The sequence below is a fragment of the Notamacropus eugenii genome, chromosome 4 (assembly GCF_028372415.1).
Source record: "Notamacropus eugenii isolate mMacEug1 chromosome 4, mMacEug1.pri_v2, whole genome shotgun sequence".
Lineage (NCBI taxonomy): Eukaryota > Metazoa > Chordata > Mammalia > Diprotodontia > Macropodidae > Notamacropus > Notamacropus eugenii.
The window spans coordinates 229930205-229950318 of NC_092875.1; the positions used below are offsets into that span (position 1 = coordinate 229930205).

Sequence of the window (20114 nt, forward strand, 5' to 3'; positions counted from 1 at the left end):
CAATCCAGCTCAGACTCTGTCTAGCTGGGATTCTATCTGGCCCGCTTGTGAAAACAAGCATTACAAAGGCTTAGGCTCCTTAAGAGGCAACCCAATTAAGCGAATCTTTAATAAACTTTGTTTTCTTTGGCTTTAAAAAAAAAAAATAATTCTGAGGAACTACCTCATCCCTATTAGATTGGCTAATAAGACAGAAAAGGAAAATGACATGGTGGAGGGGATGTGGGAAAAAATGAGACATAAGTGTGGTGATGGTGGAGTTGTAAACTGATTCAACCATTCTGTAAAGCAATTTGGAACTATGCCCAGCAGGCTATAAAATTTGCATTCCCTTTAACTTAGAAGCACCACTACTAGGTCTGTATCCCAAAAGAGATAAAAAAGCAAAAAGGAAAAGGACTTATATGGACATATAGCTCTTTTTGTGGTCACAAAGAATTGGAATTTGAAGGGATGCCCATCAATTGAGGAATGGCTGAACAAGTTGTAGTGTATAATTATGATGCAGTGGTATTGTACTATAAGAAATGATGAGCAAGATGCTGGAGCAACATGGAAAGATATATATGAACTGATGCATAGTGAAATGAGTGGAACCAGAAGAAGATTGTACACAGTAACACCAATATTGAACAATGATCAACTCTGAATGACTTAGTTATTCTCAGCAATACAATGATCCACGACAGTTCTGAAGGGCTTATGTTGAACAGGGCTATTCATCTCCAGAGAAGGAATTAATAGAGTCTGACTGCAGATTAAAGCATACTTTTTAAACTTTATTTTTCCTTGTTTTTTTTTTTTTGTGGTCTGTATTTATCTTTCATGACATGACTAATATGGAAGTATGTTTTGCATGACTACGCATGTATAAACTATATTAAATTGCCTGTCTTCTTAATGAGAGGGGAGAGGAAAGAAAGAGAGAGAATTTGGAACTCAACATTTTTAAAAAATGTTAAAAATTGTTTTTACATGTAATTGGGGGAAAAATAAAATACTAAATAATTTTTTTTTAAAAAAAAAGGAAAATCATTTTAGTAGATGTGTGACGAATGGATTGGATCAGAGAGAAACTTTAAGTAGTGAGACCAGTTAGGAGATTGTTGCAATGGTTTAAGCCAGATATAATGAAGACCCGAACTAAGGTGTTGGCAGTATGTTAAGTAAGTTAAGTTAAGGAATTGAAGTTAAGTGATAATATGGAACTCGATTTGACAATTGATTGGGTATATGTGGTAAGGAAGTGTGAGAAGTACAGGATGACACTGAGCTTTTGAACTAGGATGATTGGAAGGACGACTATCTTTGTCTTTTTAAAATTGAACTTAGGAAGCAATATTTATTATTTTGTATAGTTGCATTTATCTACTAAACTTTTCCTTCAGTGCCTCATCATGATGTGGAGGTAAACCTGGATTGTCAAAGTTTGTAACAATGAAGTGCAAGCTTTGACAGGTACTGCCAAAATGCAAAGGAACCTGCAGCCTCAAGGCCACATGTGACACTCTAGGTCCTCAAGTGCAGCCCTTTAACTGAATCCAGGCTTCACAGAACAAATCCTTTTATTGAAGGTTAAAGGTTTTAAAAATAAACCATTTTTCTGGAGACCAGCTTAACTTACTTTTGGAAAGGCTTGTCATCAGGTTAGTCACAGAATGATGAAATTTTTGACCATGGAAACTCTTAAATCCATCTACTAATTTGTAAGAAATTGTAATCTATGTCATTGGAGGGAGTGTCCATACATTTCCATCATACATTCTTGAGGAGTTATCTGAGTGTTTAAGAGTTAGGGTGCCACCCAAAGCCCCTGGACTTGCTCAGACTGGATCTGATCCTGGGGGCTGACCCCAGGAGGGTAATTTCTTTTCTCTTACTCTCCTCTGGAATTGCAAGAAAATTTCCTAATATACCTGTGGCATACATCTCTTGTCTAGGTATCACAAGATGTGAGCATAGGGTCCATACTTATTGTATAGGTATTCAAGGTACTAAATGTGTGTGTGTGTGTGTGTGTACGTGTGTGTGTACGTTCATACATACCTCTAGTTGTCTGTCTGTCTGTAGAAAGAACACAAGAACAAATTCAGGTGATTATTCTCATAACATTTTGCATTCTTTTTCTGGACTGGGAAGATTACTGATCCCAGGATGCCTCAATAACTACCTTGTCTGTAAGGCACCTAGTCCTTGTGAGACCTGTATGAATAACTAGTTTTACATTATAATTTGCACACACACACACACACACACACACACACACACACATGTTGTCTCTGCATTTGAAATGTGAGTCTTTGTATTCCCATCTTTCAGCATAGTACACAGCACATAATAGCTGCTTGAGAAGCCCTTAAGTCTGTCTTGTTTGAGAACACCCTTTGGAAACACCAAGAAAAATACTCTATAGAATGGGTCATTCATGTCAGAATTAGAGAGCTAAAGCAGTCTGTTCTTGTCAGTAGCAGCAGTCTGCTTGCAGAATTCAGGGGATCATAGGACTTAGAGTTTAACGGGAACTTAATCATATAGGAATAAGCCTTTCACTTTACAAATGAGAAACTGAGGTCCACATTTATTAAGTGACTTGTTCATTTACACAAAGTAGTTAAGAGGCAGAGATGGGAGTTGAAACCAGCATTTCTTACCCTAAATCTAGTGTTCTTTCTGGGATAGCACACTCTTTTGAAAGTTTAGTAAAAGCCTTACTGTCTTATCAAGCGGCCTAGTTTGGCTACTTGCCCATTGTGTGTCCTTTGGGGTTAATAAGAATTTTTTTGTGGCTTATCTCTTGAATTGAGAGTATTGCTATACTGTGATTTATTGTAATCACAGGGTAAGTTCAGCCTTCCCACAGACAGACCTGTTTCTTATTTCTGATAAAAATGGATAATTCTCCTCAATTTATGATTTGTGGAAATGGAACTCCACTGTAATAGTTTTGGTTTGTTTTAAACTCTAGATGCTTAGTGGTTGTTCTTGTAGTTGGTATTGAGAAAGACCAGGCTTTGAATCACAGCTCTTTGAATCACTAGCTATATGACTTTGGGCTAGTCACTTGATGGGCCTAATGAATTAATCTGTAAAACATTGATGATGATACTTAGGATCATTTAGAGCTGGAAGGAATATTAGAGGACATTAGGGGACAGTATTAGAGGACAACCTCCTCATTTTATAGATGATGATACTGGGACCCAGAAAAAAATGAAATAACTTGCATTCATGCAGTAAGTGGCAGAACCACAATTTAAATTCAGGGTAGCTACCTTTGTGACCCTAGGCAAATCACCTGTTAGCTATTATTATTTTTCTCAGCAGATACCATGCTGCTTTTCACAGGATTATTGTAAGGAAAGTGCTTTTTAAACCAACTTAAAATGCTATAGAAATATGAACTATCATTATTATTATTAATTATGAAGGCTGGATGACCTGGATATAGAAGGGTTTAGAATGGTGAAAATTAGTCTCCATCTTTGGAATTAATTCATTCCTGATGCCTGCTGGATAGAGGCCGAAAGGCCTTACTTATTTTAATGAGGGCCATCTTCAGTAGACATAGGAGTATCCCTTCATTGGTAGAATCACTGGGGGCTCTCTCCTCTCTTCCTCATGATTCTCTCATTTTTCCTTCTATATCCCATTCTTTGCTTCTACACTTTTCTCTTTTTTTCTCCCTTCTCACATTTTTTTTTTTCTTTTCCTCTCGGTGGTGACCTCATCCATTTCCTTAGGTTCAAGGATCACCTGTCTAAAAATGATCTCTAAATCTACATTTCCATCTCTTCTGAACTCTGGACCCCACTGGTTTGAAGTAATACCTGTTTATTCTAAAAGTATTTCAGCAGTTTTTGACCTGGGCCTCCCCGCTTCCAGCCCTGGTTGCACACTTAACTCATACCCAGAATCACTGGTCATGATAAGGAAGTTGCAGTGTTCCTTACTCCCCATTGCTAAATCCAGACTCTTCTTTAACCATCATGTAGTAATCTCTCCTCTTTTGAGGTGTGTATGATCTGTATTTATCACCCATTGAAGGTTCTGGTAGCTTTTTTCTACCACCCTCTAGGACATTCTTCTTTCCTCAGTGAGTTTAATGCCTGGTTTACAGTCTTTCTCTTCTTCACAATTCTTGCCCTCTGTAGCACCGATTCGATATTCACAAAAGCCTGCAGCAGCTGTGAATATCCTGGCATAGTTCCGAATCACGAAATACAACAGACTGTTCCATGGAAGACAGAACCAAAACATTTATTCAGACACTAGAAAGCCAAATCCAACATAGCAACAAAAATCTGTACACAATAACAATACAGAGAACAAGACCATCCCCATGCCTTCCCCCTGCTAGGCTTCCTACAAACCAGCTCCATTAAACAAATGATAAGTAGGCTCCCTTAAACAAAATCACAAACAAGCTCTTTCACTCATGGTAGCTAGCAGCCTGCTTCCCTGCATCCTTCCTAGCTCTGACTAGACTCTGACCAATTCCTCCCAGCTCTGCTCTAGCTCTGCCTCTTCCTGTTCCACCCATTTAGCAAACTCCTCCCACCACGGGCTTCATGTGACTCAGACTCATGTGACTTAGGCTTCCTTGTAATCTAGGCAGGTCACATGGACTTATTAATGAATGGGAAAGATCTCTCCATTTAAATTACCATTATACTCTCATGCTGGGGAATTTTTTAAAAATTATTTTATTTGTTTTCAGTTTTCTACAATCACTTCCATATATCTTAGATTTTTTTCCCACCCTTCCCCTCTTTCCCCCTCCCTCCTCAAGATGGCATGCAATCATATAGGTTCTACACATACATTCGTATTAAATACATTTTCACCTTAGTCATGTTGCATAGAAGAATTAAAATGAGTGGGAGGAACCATAAAGCAAAACAAAACACAAGAGAAGATGGTCTGCTTCATTCTGTGATCCAGTTCCATAGTTCTTTCTCTGGATGTGGAAGGCATTTTGCCTCAAGAGTTCATTGGGAATTTTTTAGGTCCTTGCTTTGCTGTGAAAGGATTTAGTCTACCAGAAAAATTTCTTGTACCCGGTGGTTGTTACTGTGTACAAAGTTCTCCTGGTTCTGCTCCTTTCCCTCAGCATCAGTTCAATTAAGTCCTTCCAGGTCTCTCTAAAGTCTTCCTGTTCATCATTTCTTATAGCACAGTAGTATTCTGTTACATTCATATACCACAACTTGTTCAGCCATTCCCCAATTGATGGGCATCTCCTTGATTTCCAGTTTTTGGCCACCACAAAGAGAGCTGCTATAAATATTTTTGTACATTTGGGACCCTTTCCAATTTTTATGATCTCTTTGGAATGCAGTCCTAGAAGCAATATTGCTGTGTCAAAGGGTATGCACATTTTTATAGCCCTTTAAGCATAGTTCCAAATTGCTCTCCAAAATGATTGGATCAGCTCACAGCTCCACCAACAATGAATTAGTATTCCTACTCTCCCACATCTTCTCCAACATTTATCATCTTCCTGTTTTGTCATGTTAACCAATCTGATAGGTGTGATGTGGTACCTCAGAGTTGTTTTGATTTATATCTCTCTAGTGAATAGTGATTTAGAGCATTTTTAATATGACTATATATAGCTTTAATTTCTTCCTCTGAAAACTGCCTGTTCATATCCTTTGACCTTGTACATTTGACTCAGTTTTCTCTGTATTTTAGAAATGAGGCCTTTATCACAGACACTAATTGCAAAAATGCTTTCCCAGTTTTCTGTTTCCCTCCTAATTTTGGTTGCATTAGGTTTGGTTGTGCAAAAACTTTTCAATTTAATGTAATCAAAATTATCCATTTTGCACTTCATAATGTTCTCTATCTCTTGTTTGGTCAAAAATTTATCCATTGTCATAAATCTGATATATACAGTATTCCTTGCTCCCCTAATTTGTTTATAGTATCAGTCTTTATACCTAGATCATGTATCCATTTGGACTTTATTGTTGTACGCTGTGTCAGGCATTGGTCCACCACACTGTTACCGGTTTTCCCAGCAATTTTTGTCAAACAATGAGTTCTTATCCCTGAAGCTGGGGTCCTTGGGTTTATCAAACAATAGATAGCTGTATTCATTGACTACTGTGTCTTGAGTATTCCTCTGGTCTGCCCCTTTATTTCTTAGCTAGTACCAAGATGATTGCTGCTTTATAATACAATATGAGATCTGGTAGAGATAGGCCACCTTCCCTCATGCTAGGGAATTTCAGTGTACATATTGATAATCTCTCAAGCATCCTAACTTCCCTGTTCCTCAATTTATTCATTTCTATTCCTCCCTTGCATTTTATCAACCATAAAGATGACCATTTCCTTGATCTTGCTATCACTCACAAGTATTCCACCTCTATGTTATGATTTCTGAGTTTCTTTATTTGATCATACTCTTGTTATTCTCCCTCTCCCTCTGCCCTGTAACTCCAAACCATATTTTTTATTCTCAATCCTCCAGTTCTTCAGTACTTTCCTGGATCATCAACCCTGCATTAGCTACTCTCTTTTCTCATTCCTTTCTTGATCCCTTAGTGAACCAATGCAACTCCACACAGTACTATTCTCTTGAATCTTTTGCTCCTAATTATATTTCCAGTCCTGCCAATCACTTCATTTCCCATGGATACAATTATCATCTCTGAGTAAATGATTTTCAGATCTTTTTATCCAACCCAAATGTCTCTTCTGACCTGTAGTCTAACCACAAGTGTCCCCCAGGGTTCCCTCCTGGGCCTTCTTCTCTTCTCTCCTTTATGCTACTTTACTTGGTGATCTCATCAGCTTCCATGGATTTAATTACTATTTTTATGCTGATGATTTTCAAGTCTATCTATCCTGTGCTAACTTCTCTCCTTACCTCCAATTTCATATCTCCAACAGTACCTCTCAGACATTTCCAATTGGATGTCCAGTAGACATGTTAAACTCCACATGTCCAAAACTCATTATCTTTCCACCTAAACTTCCACCACTTCCAGCTTTCTCCATTACTGTAGAGGGTGACATCATCTTCCCAATCCCTTAGACTTGCAACCTAGATGCTCTCCTTGATACCTCATTATCTTTCACACACACACAGACACACCCCTTATGTCTTATCTATTGTCACAACAAACTTGTTGTCACAATCTTTGAAATATTTTTTCATTATATGTCTCCTGACATTGCCACCACTCTGGTACAGGTCCTTATTACCTCTTGAAATAGCCTGATGATGAGTCTACCTGCTTCAGATTTTTCCCCACTCCAGTCCATCTTCTATTCATCTACCAAAGTGATTTTCCTAACGTACAGGTCTAACCATCTCATCCTACTACTTAATAAATTACAGTGACTCTCTTTTGCCCCCAAGATCAAATACAAAATATTCTATTTGCTATTCAAAGCCCTTCACAACCTGTTCCTCTCCTACTAATACAATTTTCTTATGTCCTGCTCCACTCCTCAAAAATGTATTTTTTGATCCATTGACCCTGGCCTCTTTGCTGTCCCATGAACAGAATTCTCCATTTCTTGGACCTGGACATTTTCTCTGACTGTCCCCCATGCTTGGATTGCTCTAGTTTCCCTGGTTTCCTTTAAGTCCCAACTAAAATCCCATCTTCTACAGGAAGCCTTTCCCAACTCCTCTTAATAATAGTGTCATCTCTTAATTATTTCCTATTTATCCTGTATATAGCTTCTTTTGACATATTTTTGCTGCCTCTCCATCAGATTGTAAGCTTCTTGAGGACAAGGGCTGTCCTTTGCCTCTTTTTGCATCCCCAGGGCTTTGCACAATGCCTGGCACATGCTAAGTACTTAATAAATATTTACTTATTGATTAATCCTTGATAGCTTCACCTTTCATATGGTTCTTACTATGGCAGTGAGCCACTGCATGTGCTACTTTGTGCAGGTCCTGAAATGTTTTTGTATTTTTTGTCAAATACTGTGGGAGAATATGTTCATTCATGATGGATACAGCTGATACCAGCTTTTAAAAATTACTTTGTTTTGGTATAATTAGTCTGCAAGGCAATTTCCTAATTTCAAGCTTAAAAAGGACCTTTTGGAATTTCAGTCTAAGTATGTACATATTTGTCATCTATTTCATTATTAAGTGTGATTTCTGGAGGTTTCATTATAGTTTTATATTTTCAGTGTCCTGAAGTGCTTCAGGTTTTCTTTTTCAGATTTTAATATTTCCTTGATTTCATAGACTATTTCATATAATCTGGGCTTATAGACATAAGTTATAAGCAAGATTTCCTTGCACTGAGTAGTTTTGACAAAAATCATTCATAAAACCCTTTAAATGTTAGTAATATGTTTCCACTGTTGTTGCAGACCCTCTCTGTTAGTCTAATTATTATGTTAACCATATTTAAGTAGGCTTTCAGTTTCAGAATTACAGAATTTCTTTATTATAACCAAAAGGCCAAAAGGATGAAAAAAAAAATGCCAGTTACTTGACTTTAGTGTTCAGCATGTAGTAAATTCTTGAAGGGAATTTTACTTTAGATCAGCATAAAAAAGTGGTGGTTTTATAATGTAAACATCCACTTAAGGACAGAAGCAAACTAAATTATTGTGAACTTACTTAAAATGTACATACTATTTAACTATAAAATAATATTTGATTAGTTGATTGTTAATGAAGAACCATAATTTTATTATTTATAGTATTCCTACTCACCTTCTGAATTTAGTACAATTAGCTGTTCAGTTTTTAAGTGACCGCTTAGGTATTTTCTAGGCTATTGGCTCTGGAGTTAGAGTCCGTTGATTTACATTCTGACTATAATGCTTATTGCCTGTGTGACTATGGGAAAGTCACAATCTCCCATGCCTTTTTTTTATCAGATCTCTAAAATGGGGTGGTTGTACTAAATCATGTGAGGTCTCTTTTGGTTCTAGATCTATAATCCTATGATCCTGCTTATACGTCAGATTTTTTTGATCTCATCTTTTGTAGTTTGGCTGACCAAGGTATATTGAGTAGCTTTACTTATCAGCTATCTGTATTGACTTACACTTAAGGTAGATTTGATTTAAATTTCCTATCAAAAATGGGAGTTTAGCCTATGATCTCACTGACACTGTTATTTTCTCCATGGGTACAGATTATAACTCATATGTATCTTCTTATCCTGTGTGATTTTTTACCTTATCCTTGTGATTCTTGTGCATTTTTCTGGTAGATCTTCCATGAAGTATCTGCCTACTCTTCTGGAAGCCTTTATGTAGGCCTTTTTACATTTTATTGGGGCCAGTGCAGCTCTTACTTATTTTCCTTTGCTTCAGGCTACTTGCACCTAACATAAATCTCTCCATTGACCTTTAAGACACCCACAAAGTTCATTCTTTTGAGATTTTGAGTTTTCTTCATTTGCGACTATAGTTTCATTGGGTAACATTTATGTTAACAAGACAGGGTTTTGAGACTAGGGGTTATTAAGAATACAGTGCTTGACAGATTCCAGTTAGTTCTGCCCATGTTTATCTGATGACACATGCCCATTGAATATTTAGATTGCTTTACAATTAGGATATCCTAACTCTAATTAGGAAAGTTCAGTTTAATCATTTTGTTTCTATAAGTACCTGCTATAAATTTACCGTATAAGACCTTCATAACTGAGACAAGTGGTACATTCCACTTTTAGTACAATATGGCACTTTAAATTTTGCAATACTCTTGGTAGACATTATCACATTTTGTCATTCCACATGAATAAAATGATTCACTATAATTTTTCAGACTAATTTTATAGCTCTCAGGAAAATATAATTTGATTATTTTATTTGTGGAAGTAAATTCATATATATACCTATGAATTTACAGGAAAATTGTAACTAAATTTTAGGGATTTTAAAAAACCTCTATTAGGACAGTTATAACTAAAAACTCAGACATTTCAATTATATTTTTTAGCTAAACAGTGCATATATTATGTTTTTCATTAAATTCCTGTTGTTATGATTATCATCAAGGCAGTATGTATTCAACTAATTTCTGCTAATGCTAAGGTGAGTTTTCTTTAAAATTAATAGGTCTCAAATCTTAGAATGTTTAGTTATTTAGTAAAGTTTTACCTTTCTTGTTTATTTGTAGCCTATAAAAGAACATTGATCTTTCCTCCTTTAAAGAACATTGATCTTTCCTCCTTTTTTTCTGTTCTCACATTATTTTAAAATTTAGATAGAATTTATTTGAATGAGGAAAGCAATTTCCTCTTCTGGCTGTAAGGAAAAGAAGTAGTAGTTATTAAAAGATGAACTGTCACTTGTGTAGGGCTTAAGTAACTTCAGTTCATTTGACCTTATTTAAAACTTTTGAATCAGCAAACTTGAATTTCCTGAATGATTTTCTTTCATCCCTGCAATTTATTAAAGTAGATAATTATGGAGGAATGGTTTTTACACTTCTAGGGTCTTAACCAAACTTGTCTTAGCATTGTGATATAAACTAAGTATTAGGACTTAGCAAGTAAATTCCTTGGGAGTATAGATTCTCTCTCATTCTCATTCTCTCTCTCTGTCTCTGTCTCTCTTCTCTCTCTCTGTCTCTCTCTCTGTCTCTCTCTCTGTCTCTCTCTGTCTCTCTCTGTCTCTCTCTCTCTCTCTCTCTCTCTCTCTCTCTCTCTCTCTCTCACACACACACACACACACACACACACACACACACACACACACGGGACAATTTCATTTTTTTCTTTATATCCCAGTGACGAGCACATGGCAGGCACTTAATTATTGATTTAAGACAGTAGGTTTCCTTTTGTAGCCTAGTTCTAAAACTTTTCTAAAGATTCATTTACTAAAATGTATTATTTGAAATATCACATAATTAAAAATAATGAGATTTCTTTCATGATTAATATTATATAGCATGCACATAATTTTTAAAAACCTCGTCTACTTGTGTCCTTTTTTTGGGTGTCTTACCCTGTTTGTTGGAGAGAATGTAGCTATGCAATCAGAATGTAGACTCTAGCTTTATCCTCTCAAGCTGAAAAGACTCAAAGTAGACAAAGGTTTGAATATATATCTTCCAAGGACCAGCCCAGCTAAGTTTGATGAGACTTATCTCCAAAAGTTTGGAAGCCCGGTGAGTTTTTAATTTTTGTGTTTTTTTATATAGCAACCTATGAAGATCTAGAGAGACTGTGATTAGCCCTGCGCTGATGAAACTACAAATACTTGAAGTATTAAAGGATATACCAATATTATCATGACTATTGTGTAGGGTTTCACATAAAACTTTTTGATTTTAAATAGAGGTTCTGATACCTGAAAAGATTTTAAACAGTTGAAGGGTTTGTGATAGGATGAAGTTTGAATATAGTCAATAATTTGATATCTGTGGTAGAAATTGTTTTATGATCATTATTTTTGTTTTACCCAGTCTTTCTTTGCCTAGCATTATTATGGATAATTTAAATTCTAAAGACTTGGTTATTTGGTTGTTAAGTATTTCTTTGTTGACTAAAACTGGAAGCCTTTGGCAGCCCATTCTCTTACTGACCACATGCCCAAACCAGCAGCATGTTATAAATTTCACTGTTATTACAAGGGTTTGAAATCAAGTTGAGTCACTGATGTGTGTTCTGAATACAGGCTATCTGTTACTTAAAATCATTGAAGAGCCTCAAGGGAATAAAACCATCAAAGAGTTCTCTCATTTAAATATTTAAAGTATATCTTTTACTAGACTATTCCCCTGTGAATTGTCAAAGTATATTATCAAAGTCAGATAGAAATCTTTTCTTGTTGCCAGACTGGATTTAGATCCTGCCAATCTTGCAAATTCATCACTTGTAAAAGAAAGTGTTTTCCACCAGATGTCTGTAAGAATGCCATTTGTTGAATTTTAATTAGATCATCTGTTATTCTGAATTTTCTCGGGCTCCTTTCAATCGTCATTTAGTCTGTTGTTTGAATTACTGATCTTATTGTAAATGTTGGTGCCTTTAAAGGAGTGCTTTGATTTTTTTCATCTCATTAAGAACAATTGATTCTAGGCTTTTACTCCTTTTTCCGCTATGGTGATTCTGAATAGGTTTAAGACATAAACTATGAACATTTTTAGCTCTAAAATTATGTGATTATTTGATGATTGTTTTATTGTGGTGTAGATTGCTGACTAGAAAGGAGAAAGAAGTGAGGATGAGTAAAGGAAAAAATATTCTATTTTTGATAGATTCAAGGAAGATCTTACCCAGTATGCCAAAGGGAAGCAGAAGTCTTCCCATAACTCCTGTCATACTATGCCCTTTTCTTAACAAAGACTATTGTTGATTGATTGAGACCAGGAAAATGTCTGTTTCCAGAACAAGTAGGAGGCTATTACAGTATTTTAGGTGAGAGGTAATGAGATTTTGAACTAAGATGGTAGCTATATGGTTGAAAAGGAGGTAGAAATACTGTAGAATTAGAACACTGTGGGCAGACTGTTACAAGGGAATGTAATTTCTGTCTATTTTTCTGGTAGAATATTTAAATATCAAATTTAACTAGATATTAACTTTAAGGTTTATAATTTTAATGTTTTTGAATCCCTTAATTAACATAGAAATGATTTTCTTTTTTATATTTTATTTTATATTTAAAATTTTTATTCTGTCCAAGAAACAATAATAATGTTATATTTTTAGAAATGTGTACTATAAAGAAGTTTTGGACAAATGATAATGTACCCTTGAATCAGATAATAAATACTTCAATAGCCAATAAAAATAATCTATGAATATTCATTTATTTATCTAGCATTTGAGAGGCAGCATGACCTTCAGAAGACCTTGGTTTAAGGCCTATCTCTGATGCATACTGGCTCTGTGACCCAGGGCAAGTCACTTAAGCACTCAGTGCCCCAGGCAACTCTCCAAGAAGGTGCAGACCTGTATTGGAAGAGGAGCTTGAGGATTTTGTTGACTCCATGATTTATATGAGCTAGCCATGTAATATGGCAGGCCTAGTAAGCTAATGCAATCTTAGTTTATATTCAATGGAGAAGTAGAGTGTCTAGGATAAAGAATAAGTCCTATTATACTCTGTCTTGGTCAGACTATATCTGGAGTAGTGTATTTAGTACTACAATTTAGGAAAGACATTGGTAAGATGAGTAGAGCGCAGAGAAAATCAACCAGGCTAGTAAAGGGCCTTGAGTCATGAGGTTGATTAAAGGAATGAAGGATGGAAATGTTTAATCTTGGAAGTGAAAAGATCTGGGGAAGGAGAACAAACTAGCTATCCTCAAATGTTAGTGGAAAAGGGGTTAGATTTATTCTATTTAACCCCAAAGGCAAGAATCAAAAAGTTGTAAAGAAGCAAACAATCCTGATATTGGGAAAAACTTACAACATAGTAGAGGTATTAAAATATGGAATGGACTCCAAGAGATTGGTAATAATTCCCCCTTACTTGACTTTTACAAGAAAAGAATGGTCTCTTGTAAAGTATGTTGTAGAATAGACATTCTCCTCTAAACCTTCTAAATTTTCCTATCTGTGTTGAGAGAGCCATTATTGACCTTCCAGTCACCCAGGTTTGCTACCTTAAAACATCCTTTATTCCCTTTCACCACCCCCTACACCCTTACAATATCCATTCTACTTCCATATTCTGTGGATTCTACTTCTACAGCATCTCTCATTTCTACCTTCTTTTCTCTCACATAGCCACTTACTTAGTTCAAAATAGTTACCTCTCACCTAGAATACTGTAATAGCCTCCTACTTGGTCTGGAAACAGATAATTCCCTGGTCTGTCTCAATCAATTGATCAACAAATGTTTGTTCAGTGCCTTGAGCTAGGATTGTGGTAGGTACAAAGGATGTTGAAGGGTACTGGTCAGACCCTGTGACCTCTGTGGTCCCTTTTAACCAACTCAGAATTTCTGTGATTCTTGGTAGAATTTTTTTTCTCCTTTTGTTTTGTTCAAAATGGTCAACTGAAATACCATTTTCACCGATATAAATGAATTCAAATTGCTCTGAACGATTTATTCATGGAAGTAATTTTTAAAAGATTCTAGTAAGCAAAAGCTTTGGCACACAAAGAAGTTATAATTGCTAGTTGGAAAATGAGTCTGAAAAATAGACATGAATTGCCATGTGGTTTCTCCTGGATGGAACTTCTCACCATATTCCAAATATTGAAGCAGCTGTCATTTGCTCAGGCAAAAATCAACAATATCATGTTAGAAAGACAAGGATATAATTGCTAGGATATAATTTTCTAGTATCAGGCCAATAAGTCTGTAACTGCTTTACAAAACTGATTTAATTTTATTGCTGAACAGATTCTAATCATGAGCATGAAGGTCTTTGTTTTGATTCAGTAAGTGTTAATTTTTTTTAATTTTTTTTTATTCATTCACTGGTGAACTCAAATATCAGAATTATAATTACATAAAGGCCTAGTGGGACAGGAATTTTCTAGATATTTTCTTGTTAATAACATTTTTTATGTTTTGAGAAGAAGTAATAAAGGTATTTACATTTGTAATTCACAAACCATTTTCATGGCAAAGAAAACTTGACACTTGAAATAGCTTAGATCAGTAAAATTTATTTCCTTAACTCTTTTATACTCAAATGAATTCTAGGAGATGGAAAATCTATCTTACAATGGTAGAGAGGTAGTTTATGTTTTCATTTTGGTTGTTAATGTTATCTGTGGTCCAGGAAGTCTCGATGTACGTGGACCAGTAGTGTTTACAGTTGACTCATGTACTTTTTGACCTGTGCTCCAATTCCGAATTTCCTAGTTCTCTGCCGAAAATCTTTACCTTCACCTTCAATGCAAGCACTCAGGTTCATGCACTGAATCTGAGAAAGACTTTATTTAACCCAACAAAAACTGTCAAAACATAAAAAATATATAACTGATTTGATAAATAGTTACAACAGCCTTTTCCCCACTTTCCTAGGAACCTGTGCAGTCACCTCCAGACTTAAAATCTCTCCTCTGGTTGAGAAATTGTCCTATGGAGTAGGGAAAGTATTTGGGATTGCTTGGAGTAAATTAGCCCCCAACTCCAATTGTTTGTAATTCTCAAAGTCTCTGCCAGTTCTAAAATTCTGTGTTTCAGGGCAAGGAGAATACATGTCCCCATCAAAACAATATCAATAGTGCCAGATTAAAGAAGATATTATAAATTTGCTTACAAATGCATCTCTCCTCTGTTTTTCCTCCTCCAGCAAAATGTGTTTTCATAAACTCCAACCCTTTATGCTTTCTGTTATCCTGTTATAAACCTAAAAAGCACTGAAGACCATTATGTTTGATTTTTGGTACAATATAGGCATCTAAGAAATATATTTCTTCATGATATTTTCAGGCACTGACAACGTTTTGGGCATATTTATTATGCAAGTTATGCATCACTTGCTATGTATGTAAAGTTGTGTGGGAACTTTACATTTTGAGGTTTGCTAACAATCATAATGATAGCAAAAATGATTTTAAAAATAGCATTTATATCACACTTTAGGATTTCCAAAGTGATTTATAAACATTATCCCATTTTATCCTCACAAAACTCTGGAAAGTATGTGTTACTATTATCCTCGTTTTATAGATGAGGAAACAGAGACAGAGATTGGGTGACTTGGCCAGGATCACATAGCTTATTAAGTGTCTGAAGCTGCAATTGAGCTTAGATCTTTTCAGAGCGGTCATGAATATTTCAATCATCCAGTTTTCATCAATTTAGAGCTCAGTTTGTGAATATGGAAAGGTAGTATGTCATTTTTACCTAATTGATTTTCTCAAAACATATGTTTTTCATCCTTTTTATTTTTGTTGGTAGAATTTTGTTTACCTAGGTCAGCAGATCTCAGAGTATGGTTCATGGACATTGAGAGTCCCTGAGGCCTTTTCAGGGGCTCCACAAGGTCAAAGCTATTTTCATAATAATAATAATAATGTTGTTTGCCCATTAAAATTCTCCTCATGTATCTATGTTAGATTATATTTTCTTCATATATTTCAACCAAAACAACATATTGCAACAGATTGAATATAGGAGCAGAAAGGAGAATCCAGCTGTCTTCTACTAAGCAAGATATTAAAGAAATTTTTAAAAAAATGTAAAAACAGTGCAACTCTTTTTACTTATTTTTTTTTTGGAAAAATGTATTTTGGAAAATGTTATTTATCATAATACCTAATAGTTTTATTAGTTATTTTTAAGTTAATATACAAATATTTTTAAAATCTGTCAGTTTTAATTTTTGATATGGTAAATATTGATAGATACAGCCAACATAAACAGAAACTCTTTTAGGTCCTCCATAGTTTTTAAGGGTATAAATTTTTCCTGAACCCAAAAAGTTTGTAAACCACTGATATAAAGCATAGACTTTTCCCATCTAAAGCTAAAGTCTGTTTTTCACCTTACAGAGTTTTTCCTTTCCCCCTCAACACCCACAAAAATTCTTTAATGAAGAGGAATCACAAAAAGCTCATTATTAGAAATAATAAATTCTGACGTTATGGGGCTAGTAAGAATGTTTTTCTCTGGAGTTCTACAAATTTAATCGAAAGGGCAAACTGCAAAGCAGTGTGATGGGAAAAAAACTACTTAAAATATATTAAACAAACTAACTAGATACCATAAAGAACAGGCACAGTGTTGAAAGAATAGCAGTAAAAATGTCCATAAATCCAAAGAAAACGAAAATCCAAGAAAGGAAACAGCAGTTAAAACACGGGACTTGACACCCATTCCTATTGAAAATATTGGAGAGCATAGGAATAAATGGAGCCTTCCTCAAAATATTAAGTGGTACCTACCTAAAACCATTAGCAAGCAGTAATGTAATGGGGATAAGCTAGATGCATTTCCAGTAAGATCAGGGGTGAAACAAGGATGTCTGTTATCACCACTATTATTCAGTATGGTGATAGAAATGTTAGCTTTAGCAATAAAAGAAGAAAAAAATTGAAGGAATTAGAATATTCAAAGAAGAAACTAAGTTATCACTCTTTGGTGGCGACATGATGATATACTTAGAGAATCAAATAAAAAACTACTTGAAATAATAAACAACTTCGGCAAAGTTGCAGGATACAAAATAAACCCACACAAATCATCTGCATTTCTATGTGTTACTTACAAAGCCCAAAAGCAAGAGATAGAAAGAGAAATTTAAAGTTATAGTAGACTCCTCAGCTAATAGCAGAGTGTGTGGCCACAGGAACAGAGTGATGCCCAAATCAAAGGAACTTGTGTCTTCAAGCTCATCTGGGAGTGATTGTGACAGTGAAATTGAAAAAAAAGACAAAGAGGAAAAAGCAAGCTCTTCCAGAAAAACCTGTAAAGAAGCAAAAGACAGGAGAAAGTTCTAAAGCACCAGATTCTTCCAAGCAAAAGCAGCACCCAAGATGAGCATATGTTCCAGATTGGAAAAATGAGATATATCAGTGTTCGGGACTTTAAAGGAAAAATCCTAATTGATATTAGAGAATACTGGATACATCAGGAAGGTAAAATGAAACTTGTAGAAAAGGTAGTTCTTTAAATCCAGAACAGTGGAGCAAGCGGAAAGAACAGATTTCTGATAGTGATGATGCAATAAGACTATTGTCAAATCAGAGCCATATGAAACCCATACTGTTTTAGTTTGTTTTAATCAGTCTCTTTACATTGGCTTTTGTTTTCTAAACTGTTTTCCAAGTTATTGTTTATTTGAATTGCAAAACAATTTGTAAAATGAATCTTTTTTTAAAATGTGCATTAAAAGTGTATTCTGAGTGGAAAACAAATAAATAAAGTTATGGTAGGCACTATAAAATTCTTGGGAGTTTACCTGCCAAAACAAACCCAGGAACCATATGAACACAATTGCAAAACACTTTTCACATAAAGTCAGATTTAAATAATTGAAAAAACATCAGTTGCTCATGGGTAGGCCAAGCTAATATAACAAAAATGACAATTCTGCCTAAATTAATTTACTTATTAAGTGCCATACCAAACTACCAAAAAATTATTTTATAGAGCTAGAAAAAATAATATCAGAATTCATCTGGAAGAACAAAACGTTCACAATATCAAGGGAATTAATGAAAACAAATGCTAGGGAGGGTGGCCTAGCTATACCAGATCTCAGATCGTATTATAAAGCAGCAATCATCAAAATTACTTGGTACTGGCTAAGAAGTAGAGGGGTAGATCAATGAAGTAGGCTGGGTACATATGATACAGTAGTCAATAACTATAGCAGTCTACTGTTTGATAAACCCAGGGACACCAGCTTCTGGGATAAGAACTCACTGCTACTGGTGATAAGATAAAAACTGCTGGGAAAACTGGAAAAAAGTGTGGCAGAAACTGGGCATAGACAAATGCCTAACACCATTTACCAGAATTAAGTCCAAAAGGATACACGATCTAGGTATAAAGGCTGATAAATATAAACAAATTAGGGAAGCAATGAATAGTTTATGACAGATTTATTCTCCATGTATTCTCCAGAGAAATTTATGACCAAACAAGAGATAGAGAACATTATGAAATGCAAAATGGCTCATTTTGATTACAAAAAATTGAAAAGTTTTTGCACAAAGCCAATGCAACCAACATTAGGAAGGAAACAGAAAATTGGGAAAGAATTTTTACAACTAGCATCTGTGACAAAGACCTCATTTCTAAAATACAGAGAACTAAGTCAAATTTACAAGAATATCAGTCATTCCCCAGTTGAAAAATGGTCAAAGGATATGAACAGGCAATTTTCAGAGGAAGAAATTAAAGCTATATATAGTCATGACAAAATGTTCTAAATCACTATTGATTAGGGAGATGCAAATCAAAACAACTGTGAGGAACCACATCACACCTATCAGACTGGCTAACATGACAAAACAGGAAGATGATAAATGTTGGAGAAGATGTGGGAGAGTTGGAACACTAGTTCATTGTTGGTGGAGCTGTGGGCTGATCTGATCATTCTGGAGAGCAATTTGGAACTGTTGCCCTGAGGGCCATAAAAATGTGCATACCTTTTGAATTTTGGACAACTTTAATACTAGAGTAGGTTCAGAATACCAGACTTGACAGGGAGTCCTAGGGAGGAATGAAGTTGGAAACAGCAACAGCAATGGTCATTTACTGCTGAAGACTTGTGCATTGCGTGACCTTCTCATCACCAGCACTGTTTTCCATTTACCTAAATGCAATAAAACTTCGTGGATGCACCTTCGCAACAAACATTCATGTCTAATAGACTGTGTGATTGTAAGGAGAAGAGACAGACAAGATGTGAGAGTGACAAAGACAATGTGTAGTACAGAGTGCTGGACTGATCGTAGACTTATCCTTTCCAAGCTAAATATTCACATTCATCAAAAGTGCTGCCCTCAGGCAAAATAACTACCAGAATAATTAATGTCAACAAATTAGAACTCTTCTCTGAGAATGAACAGTTTGTTGCTAACTTGGAGGGAAAGTTGAACCAACACACAGTTGCTAACAGTGGAGCAGAAAAGGAGTGGGCAGCTTTGAGAGATTTGGTGTGCAGCACTACATTTGCTTATCTGGGTCAGAGCACTCACAAACACCAAGACTGGTTTGATGAAAATGATGGAGAAATTTAGAAGCTGCTAAATGGAAAAAACAATAACTCCACAGGATTTACTAGCAGGATAGTTCATCCACCTCTAAGAAGGCAGCATTTAATTCCATCAAAAGCAAAGTTACAAGCAAAGCTTAGAGAGATGCAGGATTCCTGGCTCAGTAAGAACGCAGATGAAATTCAATTTTATGCAGATAATAACAATGCAAAGCACTTTTATGATTCCCTGAAAGCTATTGATGGACCAAAAACCTAGGGTGCATCACAGCTACTCAGTGCTGATGGAACCACATTGATTAGTGATAAGAATATGATCCTAGAGAGATGGGCTGAACACTTCCATAATGTTCTGTACAAATCATCATCAATCAATACTGAAGCCAATGACCATTTACCTCAGGTTGAAGTCAATCCCTCCTTAGCTGAACTTCCAACTGAAGAAGAGGTTTTGAGGACCATTAGGCTCCTTTCATGTGGCAAAGCACCTGGTGCTGATTCTGTTCCAACTTAGATCACTTCTAGGGCTGT

At 35.5% G+C, this 20114-nt stretch overlaps 1 protein-coding gene and 1 pseudogene across 2 annotated transcripts in view; both read left to right on the forward strand.

Moving 5' to 3' along the window:
* Positions 1-20114, forward strand: part of SPIRE1 (spire type actin nucleation factor 1) — a 235225-nt gene that overhangs the window by 145100 nt on the left and 70011 nt on the right. The gene's annotated exons all lie outside the window — the stretch shown is intronic.
* On the forward strand, positions 17120-17728 carry LOC140501021 (activated RNA polymerase II transcriptional coactivator p15 pseudogene; annotated as a pseudogene).